We start from the raw sequence: 11091 nt of genomic DNA on the forward strand, positions 1-11091 counted from the left end.
TTCAACATGAGATTTGGGCGGTGACACAGACCTTTAGTAGACACAGATTGAAATTTAACCAATGAGAAAACTGGCAGAAATAACTAACATCAGAGGTATTCATCAGTTTGTCTCAGCTTCGCAAATCAGTTGAGATTATAACCATTCCTCAAATTTGAAACAAGAATTCAGTGAGAAGTTCATTAGGCAACTTGCAATGCTGAGTTGAGAGGTGCTCTCCCTTGACTGGCCCTTGGAACACAGGCTGTGGTAGAATAGCTCTCAAGGAGACAATAGCTTACTGCAGGGTGAGTCTAGGCTTGGGTAATAGCCCGGAAAGCAAGTGCAGAAGTGAGACTTTGCCTAATGACAGGCCCTGCTCAATGCAAATCATTGACTATTCCAAAGCAAGAACAGACTTTCTAAGTTTCTGTCACAATGGAAAAGGAAAAGAAGAAAGTTTTATTGGATTTGCATAAAATAAATTCTCAATAAATATTTGATGGTATTTAATAAATACATATATATATGTATACATAGAGATGATAGGTAGATGGATAGATAGACAAACATATAGATAAAGTAAATGTGTGTGTGGTGTGTGTGTATGAGAGAGAGAGGGTGGACCAGAGAAAGAGAGAAAGTATTCAATTCATGGTAGTGTCACTCCTCTCCATCCCATTCATAATCTTCACCTCCAGAAGGATCACATATAAACCAGGTAAAATTAAAACAGAATGAACATATTTAAAATATAAATAATAAACATCATCATTTTTACAAAAGAATGGGACAACATGATGTAAGGGAAGAAGCAAGCACAGTTTCTGAAAGTTAAACCGACCTGAGTTTACGTTCTCTCTCTACCACTTGCTTACAACATGACTTTGGCAAAATTATTCAGCCTTCCTGGGACTTAGTTTCCACATCTGACAAACTTGAATCAAACTTATTTTTTCATGGTTACTGTGAAATTTAAACACATATAACTATAAATATCTGGCATACCAGGTTTTCAATGCATTTTAGCTGGCTTCCATTTCCTTCAGTGCTGCCGGCATACAGCACAATAGAGGGTCTCCCTGAAAGATTAGGGGAAGAAGACAGGTTCCAGCTGCAGAAGTGAAATGAAGTCTAGAGCCAGAAGGGCTGATCCCAGGTCTATAGACAAGGAAAATATCAGGAAATAAATTTTGAAAACACCAAGAGTTCCACCAGCCATAGGAGTTCGTCTATGGTGAGCAGTATGCATTGCTGGATCCAGTATCCATGCCAGCCATGACTGAGCAAAAAGACTTCAAGGTTTTGTCACAGGCGATAAGGTCGAAAGAGCCAATCTGCAAGAATCTACCAAGTACTATATGTTAACCATGTACACTATCCCAATCTCTTTAAATAAGTGAATACTGACCATATACCAAGGATATAGGGCAGTCTTTATCCTCGTTTTACTGGTGAGAAGACAGAGGCATAAAGAGGCTAAATAATTCAACCAAAGTTATCTTCCCAGTAAGCTGAGGAGCTGAGATTCAAACCCAAGTAGCTGGTGCTAGAATCTGTGCTCTTAGCCACTGGTGAATGGCTTTTAATGCTGGAGTCTAATGTTTGTTTGTTTTTAATGAGACAACATGTAAAGAAGAGAGAAAGATAGAGCAGGTTTATTCTAACCTCAGGACTAGTAGAAACAGTGTTAACAGTCACTGTACTTTTCTTGAAATGTACCAGATACTGGTGCTGAGCATTTTACATATCATTGAATCCTCTCAACAACGCATGCTGTATTTACTACCACTCTCCAGTTATTTTGGGTGAGAAAACTGAGCTCATAAAAATTAAATGTGTCAACATTAAATGAGATATATCTATGTCTATGTATTTCCTGGTTTGAGTTGTTTCAGCGCCTGACTTGAGACAGGTGGTATATTGGTGGCAGACCCCATTATCTGAAGAGCCAAGAGAGGACTGTTGAAATTCAGAGGGGACAAAATTACTGGGGACAGCCATGATTGCTGTGTTGCCCTTCCTTCGAGTGGCATATTCACTCACCAGGAGCTCCTCAAATCATATAGTCAAGTGCCTGTGAGATGCCATGATGGATTAGGCCACTCACCTAACTTCAGGACATCCCTGGACACACATGCAGTCACACACTCACACTCTCACACACACAAACACACACACACACACACACACACACACCTCCTTCACAGTTGGCCCTAGCTCTTATGACTTAATAATATGATGTAGGACTAAAGTGGAGGCCAACAATTCTGGTCCCCTATTTGTCATAGAGTTTCACTTTCCACAGTAATACTAGATAATAGTTCATATATAGGCTCAGATTATGATGAGTTTAAGTTCAAATATATAAAGATTTCAACTTACCGTCAGGGATAAAACCCTACCTTGATTTTTTAAAACATCACAGTGGAAGGGACACTAAATTCTAAATGTCCCACAATATTAATTCCCCTTTGTATTGGAGGCAGCTTAGCCAGCAGATTCAGGCAGACCTCTGAGTAGGAAAAAGAAGAAGAAAGAAGAAGAGGTAATCACTGGTGCGTAAATTGAGGGAACTCAGCCATTTATAAAGGATTCCATAGTCTACATGTAAAAGGGTTTCTTTGTAAATTTCTCACTCATTTTTTTCTTCCCTTCATGCAAGATTTTTTAGTTTTAAACAGTGGGGAAACTGTTAGAAAAGAATTATTAAAATCAAGAAGAAAGTGAATAAAGGGAAAGGCAACACATTTGGTCATTGCCTAAAGAATTAGAAATGAGATATCTGTAACTCAACATCCTGTGCTGAAGAATTTATTAATTAATTCCTTCTTTGATTAAGCAAATATTTACTAAGAAAGCACAAAGATAGGAATAGGAGATAGAGTGTAAACAAAATGAGATGATGTCTTTGGCTTTACAGAGTTTTTATTTTACTGATAGAAAAAAACAATAAACAAGTATATGTTCAAACAAACATATTCATAAATATTAAGAAGGAAAGTAACAGAAATGGGAATAATACCATAGAACTATATTAAATTGGTAGCTGAAGTAGAAAAGAGATTGAAAAAAACATAAAAAACATATTCCTATCCAATTAAACATATTTTAAACAAGTATTCAACATCGCACTAGGCATGAATACATTCCTATTTTTTATTGCTACACAGCCTGGAGGGGAAATAGAAAGATGGATACATCATTGCAATACCCTGCAACCGCTGCTCCAATGGAGGTGGCCATGGTAGGGAAGAGGATGAATGGGTTGAATAATCAAAGAAGTCTTCGACAGAGGGGATTTTAGAGTCAATCCCTGAAGGATGAGCAAAAAACTCAATAAATGATAATGAATCTGTAAAGAACCTTCAAATACATGATAAAAAGATGCACATATCTGCTAAGGAAATTACTCTTTATCATAAGAGGAGCTCAAAGACTTGTAAGCAAGGGAGGGATTCCATCGCATCAATGTTTGGGAAAGGCCTCCATAACAGAAGTGTAGGAAATGGATTATATCTGGCAGGGACAGAGCTGGGAAGACTAGAGAAGAAGTAACTAGGTCAAAGGAGAGAGGTTCTTCAGACCATGTCCTCCGCCACTAGTGACCCTAATGGGGCCCATGGAAGAAAATTTGCTGGAGAGAAACTACACTCATTCATAGCCCTGGTCCAGAACTGGAAGCTGCTCTGACCCCTGCTAATAGACCATCTGTAGGCGGACAGAAGCATACCTCCCACGCTGGCAGGTGTGAAAACTGCAAAAAAAGGCCAGAGATGGGGGCAGTCCCTTCCCCAAATCATTGTGTGACTCCACCCTGTGCAAATACAAGCCTGAAGGAGAAGTGTTCTCATCTGCAACTCTCTATGTGCTTTTGTGCTTATTGAATAATTTTTAAGAAAGTACAACTTGCAATGCTTCAGAAAGACACCGGAACCAAACAAGGATGGCTTCCTCTAGTCTCACATGCATCTAGCCCTCCTAAAATTGAATTTCAATTTGAACAAATAATTCTGAGCTAGCTAGCTAGGTCTGAGTAGAAAAGTAAACAACCCATCAGTATTAAAGATTTACTTGATCATCTTCATCACTATTCAGTAGCCATAGTCCCAATTCTGGTATTATTATTTATTTTTTTGAACTGTCTTTGGAAGGAGTGTTGTTTTTAAACTTGCAGATGTCCTTGGGCTGATTTTGTGTTGTTTCCTATTTGAAAGCTTCAGGTGTTGCTTTCAACTCTGCTGCTCTCGTCCATCATGATGAGATGTCCTACTGCATATCAAGCAGCACTTTGCAACAAGAGGCCATGTTGGCCAGTAACCAGGAAGAATAGATATATTTTTAATAGGCAAAGATGACATGGAAAATAAGATCAAGGTTGCCAAATTCAGTATTGGAACAAAATCTCCCTTTTTCTCATTCTGATTCCTGACAGTTTCATCTTTTCTATAAAGGTGTTTCGTCCGTAGCTCAGTATCACTTCCCTCTTAATAATGTCATGATTAAAAAGCATTTCCATGTTGTGACAAAAGGTTTGTTTTTCTGTGCAGAGAAAAACCAACACTTATCCAGTATCAGGGAACCCAATTCTTTTATTTTCTTAGGTTTACTTATGAAAGTAACTCCGATCTTTAGGAAGCTAGGGAAATGTTTAATCACGTAGAATTGGGTACAAATTACCTCCTTGAAAAGCCTAAAGCCAGAAACACTTCCTCAGAGCATCCTGTGCTTTGAGACTTTCAAACTTTCATCGAAACATGAATTATGATTTTTCCCTCATGTAATTATTTTTCTACAATAGTTTTTCTGCTTTCTAGTTCTATGCTGGTCTCCTTCCTCTACCTCAGAGATGTTCCCATATCCATCTCACGAGTGAGAATTAGTGGCCCTAGCCTCAAAACTCCAGTCAGGGAGAGGATCAAGGAAGTAGGGGATACAAAGTGTTTTGTTTGTTATTTTTAATGTAGAGCTATTGGTAGGCACCTGATGTGGGATACAGCAACCCATCTCATGAAAGGCACTCCAGTTTACCCAATTTCAGAGGTGATAAACTGAAGGGCAAGGAAGAACAAGTAATAAGGTGTTCTTGTCATGCAGCTCAAGATTTTTAAAACACATTAACTGTAATTTTTAGATAGTCAGAATTTAGTGAACCATTAAAAGTGACCCAGTTCACTGAACCAAACTGAACTGAACAGATGGAATTCCACCCTCCTTCTGCTTGAATGACTTCACGAACAATGCAGAGTCTTCTTTTAAATCCCTCCTCTGAGCTGCTTACCTCACTTATGCAAACACGTGGGGGATGCTTTGGTCATTTTTCTACTTGGCAATTCTCTTATTGCATTTGGAAGCTGGAAGCTGGTACCCAGAATGTGCCGAATTTATGAGACTGAGTATTGTGCTTTGTGAGCTGTTTATACATTGCCATTTTTTTCTGAATTTGACTCTGCATGTAAGGCTCGACAATGTCCTGAATTTTTTTCTCTTTCAGAACCTGTATCATATCCAGCTCTCTTTATTTTGTGACTCTCTTCTTTCCTTTCTACTCTCTTTTTCTTCCCACAAGCATAAAACATAAGCAAGAGACATTATAGCTTCCCAGGTCCTTTCTCTGCTGCTCATGGCCTTCCAGACACACTTGATTATGGATACTTTGAAATTTAAACATCTATTCTTCAATTCTGTTGTTTAAAAAAAATGAAGCTGATGTAAACGTTCTCATAAATCACAGAATGGCAACTCTATATGTCAGAATTCTCCAGGAGGAATGGCAATATGTCTTGTTACTTAAAAATCCCAAATATGCTGAAGAACAATATGATACAATGGTTGGAAAAATGAAAACAAGGGCCTCTCAGAGCCTCTAGGCAGTGAGGAAGCAGTGAGAATATCTCACTGAAAGAGATACATAAAAGGTTAAAATTGTGGCAAAATAAGAATAAAACCCAGAGACCAAAACAGAGCCATCTGTATCTACACAGACTTTAGAAAAATAGAGATTAGAGAGGTTTCATTATGCTGGCTCTCACGTGACCAGGGAAGCTGTAAAACAAACTGTGTTATGGTCTCGGGATGAGGTCTTAGAAGTGGAACCAGAATGGGTGCACATTTGTTTATTTTAGTCTGTATCAGCTTTAAGTGTTAATTAACATAGTGCACTGTATTATCTCTGTGCCTCTGGAGCAGAGAGAGGACCCACGTTGTCCCTGCCCCAGCCCCCACATAGCTTTTGTGGTACAGTTCCATTTGGCCTTCTGGCTTCATTGGAGGGCAGGGAAATGCAAACTTTATAGCCAAATCAGAGTTGGCTCTGGTTTGGGCAATGACCAGTCAATTAGCCTCTGCATCTCAGCTCGCTCATTTGCACAATGGGAATGTTATGCTCATTATGACCCTGAGGTAGCTCACTGTGCAAGTCTGATCAGAAACTAGGTCAACAACAACCAAAAGAAAGGTTGATGTTCCCGCTTCCTTAGCTCTGTTTTCCATCCTTTGCCAGCCTCGCACTCTCCAGTCTCTCCTGTCTTCTCTACCACCTGCCCCCATTCATGTGCATAATTAAGGAAGTGGCTGTGAATGAAGGTGTGAGATTTGACCCCATCTTCTTCTACACTCCCATTCTGACAGCATGGCCAGAGGAGCCTGAGGCCACATGACAAGCTTATTCCTTATTTATCTATTAAATACCATGTCCAGGCCAATGGTGGTACTCTCATTAACATTCAAGTTACTAAATCATGTTCAAGTAATTTATTAATTTATTGAACATATATTGAGCACCTACTGAGTGCCAGGCTCTGGAGACAGACAGATGAACAAGGCAAGCCTTGTCTTGAAATCTTCTAAGAGTGATCAAACACATAGGGAAGTAATAACAATGCAATGGGTATCTGCAATGGTTTGCACCATTTGCTATCCATGTAATTTAAACCAAATCAGAAAAAAAAAATGCCCCTGCCAAACTACCAATGTTAAATAATTTGACATTTTTAGCATCTCTGTTTCCTTTCAAAAAGTGGCATGATGGAGGAAGCGCCTCAGCAAGAAGTTTCCTGAGAGGGAAGAGGATAAGTGCTCTTTTTCCAATTAGCTTTGTGTCCTTGCCTGGAAATGGTCACAACTGCAGCATCACGGATGTCATCTGGAATTTCTTCATCATTCTCAAGCTTCAAGATGAGAGCAAGGAGCCATAGTGTGCATTTTCCTCAGCCGATTTGAGGATTTCAGCAGGGATTCCATCAGCTCCAGATGCCTTGTTGTTTTTCATCTGCTTGATGGCTTTCCTCACCTCATAAAGAGTTGGAGGGATTTTGAGATTGCCACTGATTGGGAGTTGTGGGATGGAGTTGAAAACACTCCCACTGATAAAATAATTTCCACTGAAGACCTTGAAATGCTCTTTTCAATGTGTGTTGACATTTTCTCTCTCACTGAGCAGTTTTCAAGCACCCTTATCTTCTTGATAGCTCATATCGAGTTTCAGTGTTTTCCAACCTAATCCACGTGGGTGTTGAATTGACTTTGCCATGACATCTCGCCATCTGCCCTGCATGTTGGAAGGCTCTCTGAATCTTTACCTTGACTTACAAATGTAACAATGTCTTTCTTTTGTGATCAACAACAACGCCAAATGCCAAAAGATTAAAAACAAAAAAACTCATGGCAGATTTAGGTTTAAGATTATTATAAGACTGCCAGTTTGCATCTATTAAATAATGTTTAAGAAAAGCAGGGTCTTGTGGGTAAACTAGTATATTGAAGTCCTTGTCGTGTTCATTTTAGGTCAGAAGTTGTATGTTAACTCACATGGAAATCTACTGTTTAGATTTAAAGGCCTTTTCTCAATAGCCAATTGAGTCCAGAATGTTCTAATGTTGTAGGAAATAGTTCTGAGAAATTGGTTTTCCCTTGTTCTTTGAGTAGATCCCCCTTTTTTATTTATAGGAATTTATTTGGATTATAGCTTCAAATTTTATCATGACAGTGTGATAGCCTCAGAATTGTAAGGCTCTTATCTTTTAGTCTCTAGGATTTTTTATTCAGAGGGCATCATTGGGCATAAGAGTCTTCTACAAAAGTTTTCTGTCTCTTTTTAATACAGGACAAATTTAACAGGTATTCAATTATAACTATCTTCATCATGAAATGTTAGAATTCGACAGAGCTCAGCACTCTGATTTTATGGGTGAGGAAACTAAATATGAGAGAAAAGAAGTGATAGCTATCCCGATGTTGCACAGCTGGATGGTGGTAGATATTGTTCTAAAACTCAGTGCTTCTAAGTCAAGTTTTTTCCAACTACAGTATTCTTTCTCTCCTGACAATGTCACACCTGATAAAGAATGAAATCCAAATCTTTTTATCTTCTCTAATTCCTCTCATAAACAATACTCAGGAAGCAGAAACTTGCTATTATTAGTTTTCATATAATTTGACAGAGCCTTCAACCTATATCAATTAAATATAACCAAACCAGGAATCATAGTACACTTAAGTGCTCACCAGTATGAAACACAACAGTCATTCTATATTATACCACTGATATTAATAATATTGCTTGATCATCTCAATGTTAGGGGCACGAGAAAAAATATATGAAGACTTTTAGTTTAACAGGATGTGCAGTGATTAAAAACTAGAAATATGCTTTGTTATTGTTTCTAATGATGAGAAAAGAACTACAGGAATTCACTGAATATAAACCAAAAGATGTATAACCTGAAAGACGACACTAAGGTGCAGAAAAGTTTCACATTTGGCAGTCTCAAAGAAGCATTGTTTATAAAGAGGAAACTAGCACATTGATGATCTTCTGCAGCACAGGAGCTTGTTTAAGGCTCTTTACTGGATCTTGAATGCATCAGCCATGAACCATCGTTGTACATACCCAGTGAACAAGCTATGGTAATACTGCTGTAGACCTTCAGAGGCAGCATGAAGCACAAAGTCCTATTCTTGAATTGCTGATTGATATGGTTTAACTGTGTCCCCACCCAAATCTCATCTTGAATTGTAGTACCCATAATCCCTATGTATCGTGGGAAGGACCCAGTAAGAGGTAATTGAATCCTGGGAGTGGTTATCTCCCTGCTGTTCTCATAAGAGTAAGTGAGTTCTCATGAGATCTGATGGTTTTATCAGTGGCATTTCCTCTGCTTTGCTCTGACTTCTCTCTCCTGCCACCACATGAAGGACATATTTGCTTCCCCTTCCACCATAATTGTAGGTTTCCTGAGGTCTCCCCAGCCATGCTGAACTGTGAGTCAATTAGACCTTTTTCCTTTATAAATTACCCAGTCTCAAGTATATCTTTATTAGCAGCATGAGAACAGACAAATACACTGACTGACTAAAAAGAGAAACAACGCACATGAATCAGAGGCATGCAGGTGAGGTTCCCCTATGAAGAAAACAAAATAGTTAACTTTTGAAGGCAAGATCTCATCCTTTGTGCAAAGTACAGAGGGTCTTACTCTAGGAACTCAGTGCTGGCCTCTTTTCCTCTCATTCTATTCAGTTAATTAGAACTCTTTCTCTAGCCTACCCTCACACCTCCCTGCCCTGCATAGCCTGGCCTAGCTCCATTCATTCATTTAGTCATGCATGCTGCATTCACTCTGCAAATATTTCATGCATATCCCTTATGCAATAGGTCTTTGCTTGATACTTAATGAAAAATCTATAGTCCCTACCCTCAGGAGGGTTTAAAGTCTAGTAGAAACCACAGGAAATAAAAGTGATTATAATGCCTCAGTAGGGGTAAGTGTGTACAAGGTTGGATTTTATTTTGGGGGCAATAGGGAAAGATTCCTTTGAATATTTCCTGTTTTTCTTTTTTTGAGACAGGATCTCTGCCCCCCAGGCTGGAGTGCAGCAGTGAGATCACTGCTCGCTATAGCCTTGACCTCCTGGGCTCAATTGAACTTCCTGCCTCAGCCTTCCAAATAACTGGTACTACAGGTATGTGCCACCATGCCTGGTTAATTATTATTATTATTACTTTAATATATATTTTATTGCACTTTGGGTTCTGGGGTACATGTGCAGATCATGCAGGATTATCGCATAGGTACATACATGGCAATGTGGTTTGGCACCTCCATCACCCTGTCACTTATATCTGGCATTTCTCCCCATGTTATCCCTCCTCAACCTCCCTACCCCCTGCTGTCCCTCTCCTATTACCCCCCAAAAGACTCCAGTGTGTGATACTCCCCTCCCTGTGTCCATGTGTTCTCATTGTTCAACATCCACCTGTGAGTGAGAACATGCAGTGTTTGATTTTCTGTTCTTGTGTCAGTTTGCTGAGAATCATGGTTTCCAGATTCATCCACATCCTTACAAAGGACAGAAACTCATCATTTTTTATGGCTGCATAGTATTCCATGGTGTATATGTGTCACATTTTCCTAGTCGAGTCTATCATCGATGGGCATTTGGGTTGGTTCCAGGTCTTTACTATTGTAAACAGTGTCACAATGAACATACATGTGCATGTGTCTTTAAAATAGAATTATTTATAATCCTTCAGATATATACCCAGTAATGGGATTGCTGGGTCAAATGGAATTTCTATTTCTAGGTCCTTGAGGAATTGCCACACTGCCTTCCAAAATGGTTGAACTAGTTTACATTCCCATCAACAGTGTAAAAGTGTTCCTATTTCTCCATATCCTCTCCAGCATCTGTTATCTCCAGGTTTTTTAATCCTCGCCATTCTAACTGTCATGAGATGGTATCTCAATGTGGTTTTGATTTTCATTTCTCTAATGACTAGTGATGATGAGCATTTCTTTATATGTTTGTTGGCCTCATATATGTCTTCTTTTGAAAAGTATCTGTTCATATCCATCGCCCATTTTTGAATGGGGTTGTTTGTTTTTTTCTTGTAAATCTGTTTTAGTTCTTTGTAGATTCTGGATATTAGCCCTTTGTCATAAGGGTAGATTGCAAAAGTTTTTTCCTGTTCTGTTGGTTGCCAGTTCACTCTGATTGTTTCTTTTGCTGTACAGAAGTTCTGGAGTTCAATTAGATCCCATTTGTCTATTTTGGCTTTTGTTGCCAATGCCTTTGGTGTTTTAGTCATGAAGTCCTTGCCTATGCCTATGA

The sequence above is a fragment of the Aotus nancymaae genome, unplaced genomic scaffold (assembly GCF_030222135.1).
Source record: "Aotus nancymaae isolate 86718 unplaced genomic scaffold, 86718_ANA_hifiasm-v0.15.2.pri h1tg000020l, whole genome shotgun sequence".
Classification (NCBI taxonomy): Eukaryota; Metazoa; Chordata; class Mammalia; order Primates; family Aotidae; genus Aotus; species Aotus nancymaae.